Below are 6,546 nucleotides of genomic sequence, written 5' to 3'. Positions count from 1 at the left end.
ACGCACCCAGTAAATAATTATATTGCCAATGAATAATGAGTGTACTTATTCTGAATTTTAACATTATCTCAAAAAAATTATAGATATAGAAATATTTTAGGAAATTATGCAGTAAATAAAAGGAAGGCTGTATAACAAAATAATGATAGCATCGGGTTACAAATCAGCGGAGGCCATAGGAGAAAGTAAACTCCTGCGCGTCCGCCCCGAAGCAATAACCCGGTCCCCGTGGCAGCTCCAGCGCTGGGCTGGGGAAGCTCGGCGACTCCGCGCACGCGCACATCCGTGTCCCGGTAGCCGCGCAAGCGCAATCGCCCGGAACATGGCTGCCGCCGGCCGCCAACCGTAAGTGCCGACGCATCCCTGAGCCCTGCGCTGCCTCCATTTCCCCCCGGGGGACGGCTTGGCGGGTGGAGACCCGCCGGGTCCTTGTAGGGAGGCGAGGGGCGCGTCCGCGGGTGGGTTTCACGTGGGTAGTGGGCATGTCGGGCTCCCTAGGGCGAGGGTCTGGCCAGGGGCGTAGTTGTCCTGGCGGGTGGGGACGCCCCGTGGCGATTGGGGTCACTCCTCTGAGGGCGAGGTCGCTCCGAGGCTGGTCTGGACGCCCCCGCTCTCTCCTTAGAGTCACCCGTGAGTTCGGTGCTCGCATCTCTAGCCCGTCCTCCCAGAGAGACAGTTTTGCCGCGCCTGCTGGGGTCCTGGTGCGTCCCCTGGGGTAACCCCCGAGTCTGCCGCTTTTCTGCTGTCTGGTGGGAGGGGCAGTGTAGGCTTGGGTCGGCCTCAGGCTGAATTGGTGGCTGTGAGCCAGGGGGCTGAGCTGCTTCCCCTTTCAGTCTCGCAGGTGTTAGATCACCTGTGTGTTTTTCCATTTGATATTGCAAAATCATGTTTTACTGCAGTTCTCAGTGAGGGCCGCATTTTTGCACCTGTTTAGTGACCATTTCGCTGTTTTTCCTTGGTTTAGGGGCTTATTTCCTTTGTGCACTCTCCCAGTCTCAATATTTTATGACAGAAAATGTTGGTTTAGATAGAGAAGCTGAAAGACTTGTGCAGTGAAAGACCCCGTTAACATCTGCTGAACTTACTGTATCCCTTACCTTTCCTTCTGTCCATCCTTTCAGCCATCCATTAATCCACCTATTTTTGGAAACATTTCAAATTAAGTCGCATATATCACAACACTTCTCCCTCAGACAGCTCACTAGGCTTACCATGAATTAGAGTTCAATAGTGCTTTTTAAAATTTTTTGAGCCAAAATTGACTTGCAGTGAAATGCACAAATCTTCACTGTACCATTGATGAGTTTTGACAAATGCAACCTAAACTTTATTAAAATTACCATCAGCCCGAAAAGGTCCCTTATTTTTTGCCAATTAAAAAAATTTGGCTGTTGGAACTTGGGCTTGTTAAAGTACGTTTTGAATACGCAGCTTTTGTCTGTTTTTCTTTTCCCACAGCAAGTAACTTTCCTCCATTCTGCTGCTTGTTTCCCTCTCTCTTCACTCAGCTTTTCATTTTGAAAAGTTCCACAGTTGCATAAAAGTTGCAGGAATAGTTCAACACTTGTAAAACCATCCAGATTCTCAAATTATTAACACTTTTTGCCGTATCAGCTTTATTTTTCTCTTCTCCCTGCTTCAAACACATGCATAGGTGTTACCAGAAAGGGGGTCCGGAGCTATACCCCAAGAAAGGGTTCTTATATCTCGGGAAAGAAAATTCAGGGCGAGTCCACGGAGTAAAGTGAAAGCAAGTTTATTAAGAAAGTAAAGGAATAAAAGAATGGCTACGCCATAGATAGAGCAGCCCCAAGAACTTCTGGTTGCCCATTTTTATGGTTATTTCTTGATTCTATGCTAAACAAGGGGTGGATTATTCATGCCTACCATTTTTAGGCCATGTAGGGTTAACTTCCTGATGTTACTATGACATTTGTAAACTGTCATGATGCTAGTGGGAGCAGGACCAGAAGTCACTCTTGTCGCCGTCCTGGTTTTGGTGGGTTTTAGCCACCTTCTTTACTGCAAGCTGTTTTATCAACAAGGTCTTTATGACCTTATCTTTTGCCAATCTCCTGTCTCATCCTGTGTCCCAGAATGCCTTAACTATCTGGAAATGCAGCCCAGTAGGTCTCAGCCTTATTTTACCCAGTCCCCGTTTAAGATGGAGGTTTGCTTTGGTTCAAACACCTCTGACATAGGGTTCTCTCTTTTTTTTTTTTTTTTTTTGAGACAGAGTCTCGCTCTGTTGTCCAGGCTGGAGTGCAGTGGCCAGATCTCGGCTCACTGCAAGCTCCGCCTCCCAGATTTACACCATTCTCCTGCCTCAGCCTCCCAAGTAGCAGGGACTACAGGCACCCGCCCCTTGCCCGGCTAGTTTTTTTTGTATTTTTTAGTAGACATGGGATTTCACCATGTTAGCCAGGATGGTCTCGATCTCCTGACCTCGTGATCCACCCTACTTGGCCTCCCAAAGTGCTGGGATTACAGGCTTGAGCCACCACGCCCGGCCAGGTTCTCTTTTTATATTTTACACACACACTCATACACACAGCAGGTGTTGCAGAGGCAGGTGTGGTACAGACATATATTTACATACACTTAGTTTTTTTGACTGAGTTACTGAAAGTATGTTGTAGATATCATACCTCACTCTGAAATACTTCAGCCAGGATCTTGTAAGAAAAGTAACGTTCTTATTTTTTAAATTTGTATTTTTTGTAGAGATGAGGTCTCACTATGTTGCCCAGACTGGTCTTGAACTCCTGGCCTTAAGCAGTCCTCCTGCCTTGGCCTCCCAAAGTGCTGGGATTATGGGTGTGAGCCACCATACTCAACCAAAAAGAACATTCTTGAACAAAACTAGTGTTATTATCACACCAAAGTATACTTTTTTTTTTTTTTTTAAGATAGAATCTTTTTTTTTTTTTTAAGACAGAGTCTCACTCTGTCGCCCAGCCTGGTCTGCAGTGGCATGATCTCGGCTCACTGCAAGCTCTGCCTCTCGGGTTCACGCCATTCTCCTGCCTCAGCCTCCTGAGTAGCTGGAACTACAGGCGCCCGCCATCAAGCCCAGCTAATTTTTTGTATTTTTAGTAGAGACGGGATTTCACTGTGATAGCCAGGATGGTCTCGATCTCCTGACATCGTGATCCGCCCGTGTCAGCCTCCCAAAGTGCTGGGATTACAGGCGTGAACCACCACGCCCAGCCAAAGATAGAATCTTACCCCGTCATCCAGGGTAGAGTCCAGTGGTGCGATCTTGGCTCACTGCAACCTCCACCTCCCAGGCTCAAGTGATTTTCCTCCCTCAGCCTCCCGAGTAGCTGGAATTACAGGCATTGTGCCACTATGCCCAGCTAATGTTTGTCTTTTTAGTAAAGATGGGGTTCCGCCACGTTGGCCAGGTTGGTCTTGAACTCCTGACCTCAAGTGATCTGCCTACTTTGGCTTCCCACAGTGCTGGGATTATAGGAGTGAGCCACTGCGCCTGGCCCCAGGTACTTTATTATTGATACAGAACTCTTGTCTGATATAGTTTGTATGTAGCTGATATAGTTTGTATGGTTTTTTGGGTATTTCTTTTGATCCAGGATCCTGTGTTACATTTACTTGTCATGTTATTTTAGTCTCCCTCAACCTTGAATGGCACTCCCCTTTCTTTCTTTTTTTTTTTTTTCCATGAAATTGATATTTTTTTAAAAGACCCAGGGCCGGGCGCGGTGGCTCAAGCCTGTAATCCCAGCACTTTGGGAGGCCGAGAAGGGCGGATCACGAGGTCAGGAGATTGAGACCATCCTGGCTAACACGATGAAACCCCATCTCTACTAAAAAATACAAAAAACTAGCCGAGCGAGGTGGTGGGCAATGTAGTCCCAGCTACTCGAGAGGCTGAGGCAGGAGAATGGCGTGAACCTGGGAGGCAGAGCTTGCAGTGAGCTGAGATCCGGCCACTGCACTCCAGCCTGGGCGACAGAGCGAGACTCCGTCTCAAAAAAAAATAAAAATAAACATAAAAAAAATAAAAGACCCAGCTGGTGGTTGTGTAGATTGTCACTTGATGTTCAGTTGATGTTCCCAATATTAAATTCAGACTCTCATCTTCGGCAGAGCATTGTCTGAGTGACATCATGTTGTTCTTGGTGTGTCATGTCAGGAAGCATGTGAGGCTGGTGGTGATCAGACTTCTGTCATATGGTTAAAGTGCTCTTGCCGGGATTCTCCACTTTTTCCCCTCTGTAATTGGTAAGGCATTCTAGAGATGGTACTTTGAATGTTCTTTTATGTTCATGGTGTATTACTCATTTTGATATAGTAAGATGTTTCAAATCTTTATGTTTTGTGCCTTTTGTGAGTTGTTTAAGAAATTCTTTGGCTTGGTGCAGTGGCTCACGCCTATAATCCTAGCACCTTGCGAAGCTGAGGCAGGCGGATGACTTGAGGTCATGAGTTCAACACCAGCCTGGCCAACATGGTGAAACCTCGTCTCTACTAAAAATATAAAAATTAGGCGGGTGTGGTGGCAGGCACAAGCAATCCAAGCTGTTTGGGAGGCTGAGGCAGGAGAATCGCTAAAACCCAGGAGGCGGAGGTTGCAGTGATCCGAGATCATGCCACTACACTCCAGCCTGGGTGACAGAGTGAGACACTGTCTCAAAAAAAAAGGGAAGAAAAAACATTTTTTTGGCTTGATGCCATGGCTCATGCCTTAATCCCAGCACTTTGGGAGTCTGAGTCTGGAGGATCACTTGAGTTCAGGAGTTTGAAACCAGCCTGGGCAACATAGTGAAACCCAATCTCTGCAAAACATTAAAAAAAAAAATGGCTGGGCGTGGTGACTCATGCCTGTAATCCCAGCACTTTGGGAGGCCAAGGCGGGCGGATCACGAGGTTGGGAGATCGAGACCATCCTGGCTAACACGGTGAAACCCTGTCTCTACTAAAAACACAAAAAATTAGCTGGACATGGGGGCGGGCGCCTGTAGTCCCAGCTACTAGGGAGGCTGAGGCAGGAGAATGGTGTGAACCCAGGAGGCGGGGTTTGCAATGAGCCGAGATCGCGCCACTACGCTCCAGCCTGGGCAACAGAGCAAGACTCCGTCTCAAAAAAATAAAATAAAATAGAATAGAATAGAATAAAATATAAAAACATAAAATAAAATATAAAAACATAAAATAATAAAAACATAAAATAAACACATAAAATAATAAAAACATAAAATAAAATAAAAACAATAAAATAAATACAATAAAATAAAATAAAAATAAAATAAAATAAGCCAGATGTGATGGCATACTCCTACGGTCATAGCTGCTGAGCCCAGGAGTTCAAGATTGAAGTGAGCCATGATCATGCTACTGCATTGAAGCCTGGGCATCAAAGCAAGACTCTGTCTCTTTTTTAGATGGAGTCTCGCTCTGTTGCCCAGGCTGGAGTGCAGTGGCCGGATCTCAGTTCACTGCTAGCTCCGCCTCCCGGGTTTACACCATTCTCCTGCCTCAGCCTCCCGAGTAGCTGGGACTACAGGTGCCCACCACCTCGCCTGGCTAGTTTTTTGTATTTTTTTAGTAGAGACGGGGTTTCACCGTGTTAGCCAGGATGGTCTCGATCTCCTGACCTCGTGATCCACCCTTCTTGGCCTCCCAAAGTGCTGGGATTACAGGCTTGAGCCACTGCACCCGGCCGACTCTGTCTCTTTAAAAAAAACAGCAACAACAACAAAACAGAAATTCTTGGTTGTGCGCTGTGGCTCATGCCTGTAATCCCAGCATTTTGGGAGGTTGAGGCAGGCAGATCACTTGAGGTCAGGAGTTCGAGATCAGCCTGGCCAATTTGGTGAAACCCCATCTCTATTAAAAATATAAACAATTAGCTGAGTGTGATGGTGCATGCCTGTAATCCCAACTACTTGGGAGGCTGAGGCACGAGAGTCGCTTGAACCCAGGAGGTGGAGGTCGCAGTGAGCCGAGATTGCGCTACTGCACTCCAGCCCAGCTACAGAACGAGACTCTGTCTCAAAAAAAAATAGATAGATAGGTAGATATAGATATAGATATAAAATTAGCTGCATGTGGTGGCAGGTACATGTAGTCCTGGCTACTCAGGAGGCTGAGGCAAGAGAATCACTTAAACCCAGGAGGCGGAGGTTGCAGTGAGTCGTCATCACGCCACTGCACTCCAGCCTGGGCCACAGCGAGGCTCCATCTGATAAAAAACAAACAAGACAACAACAACAACATTTTTCTACTCTGATAAGTCAAAGATATTCTTGTAGTTCTATATTTCTTTTTTTTTTTTTTTTTTTTGAGGCGGAGTCTTGCTCTGTCACCCAGGCTGGAGTGCAGTGGCTGGATCTCAGCTCACTGCAAGCTCCGCCTCCCGGGTTTACGCCATTCTCCTGCCTCAGCCTCCCGAGTAGCTGAGACTACAGGCGCCCGCCACCTCGCCCGGCTAGTTTTTGTATTTTTAGTAGAGACGGGGTTTCACCGTGTTAGCCAGGATGGTCTCGATCTCCTGACCTCGTGATCCGCCCGTCTCGGCCTCCC

At 46.9% G+C, this 6,546-nt stretch overlaps 1 protein-coding gene across 11 annotated transcripts in view; it reads left to right on the top strand.

Annotated features, from left to right (window-relative positions):
- The first annotated feature begins 295 nt into the window (after positions 1 to 295).
- Positions 296 to 6,546, top strand: part of ZNF329 (zinc finger protein 329) — a 26,244-nt gene continuing 19,993 nt past the window's right edge. For 3 of the 11 annotated variants that reach the window (XM_023197571.2, XM_023197563.2, XM_023197565.2), the window contains exon 1: positions 4,004 to 4,245. The gene's annotated coding sequence lies outside the window, so the exon portion shown is untranslated. Of the gene's footprint in view, positions 346 to 4,002; positions 4,246 to 6,546 lie in introns of those variants that run through there. The other 8 variants (XM_023197572.2, XM_023197566.2, XM_023197575.2 and 5 more) reach the window with 7 other exon arrangements.

This window comes from Piliocolobus tephrosceles, chromosome 21 (assembly GCF_002776525.5).
Source record: "Piliocolobus tephrosceles isolate RC106 chromosome 21, ASM277652v3, whole genome shotgun sequence".
Classification (NCBI taxonomy): Eukaryota; Metazoa; Chordata; class Mammalia; order Primates; family Cercopithecidae; genus Piliocolobus; species Piliocolobus tephrosceles.
This window is presented reverse-complemented; position numbering and strand designations above follow the sequence as displayed.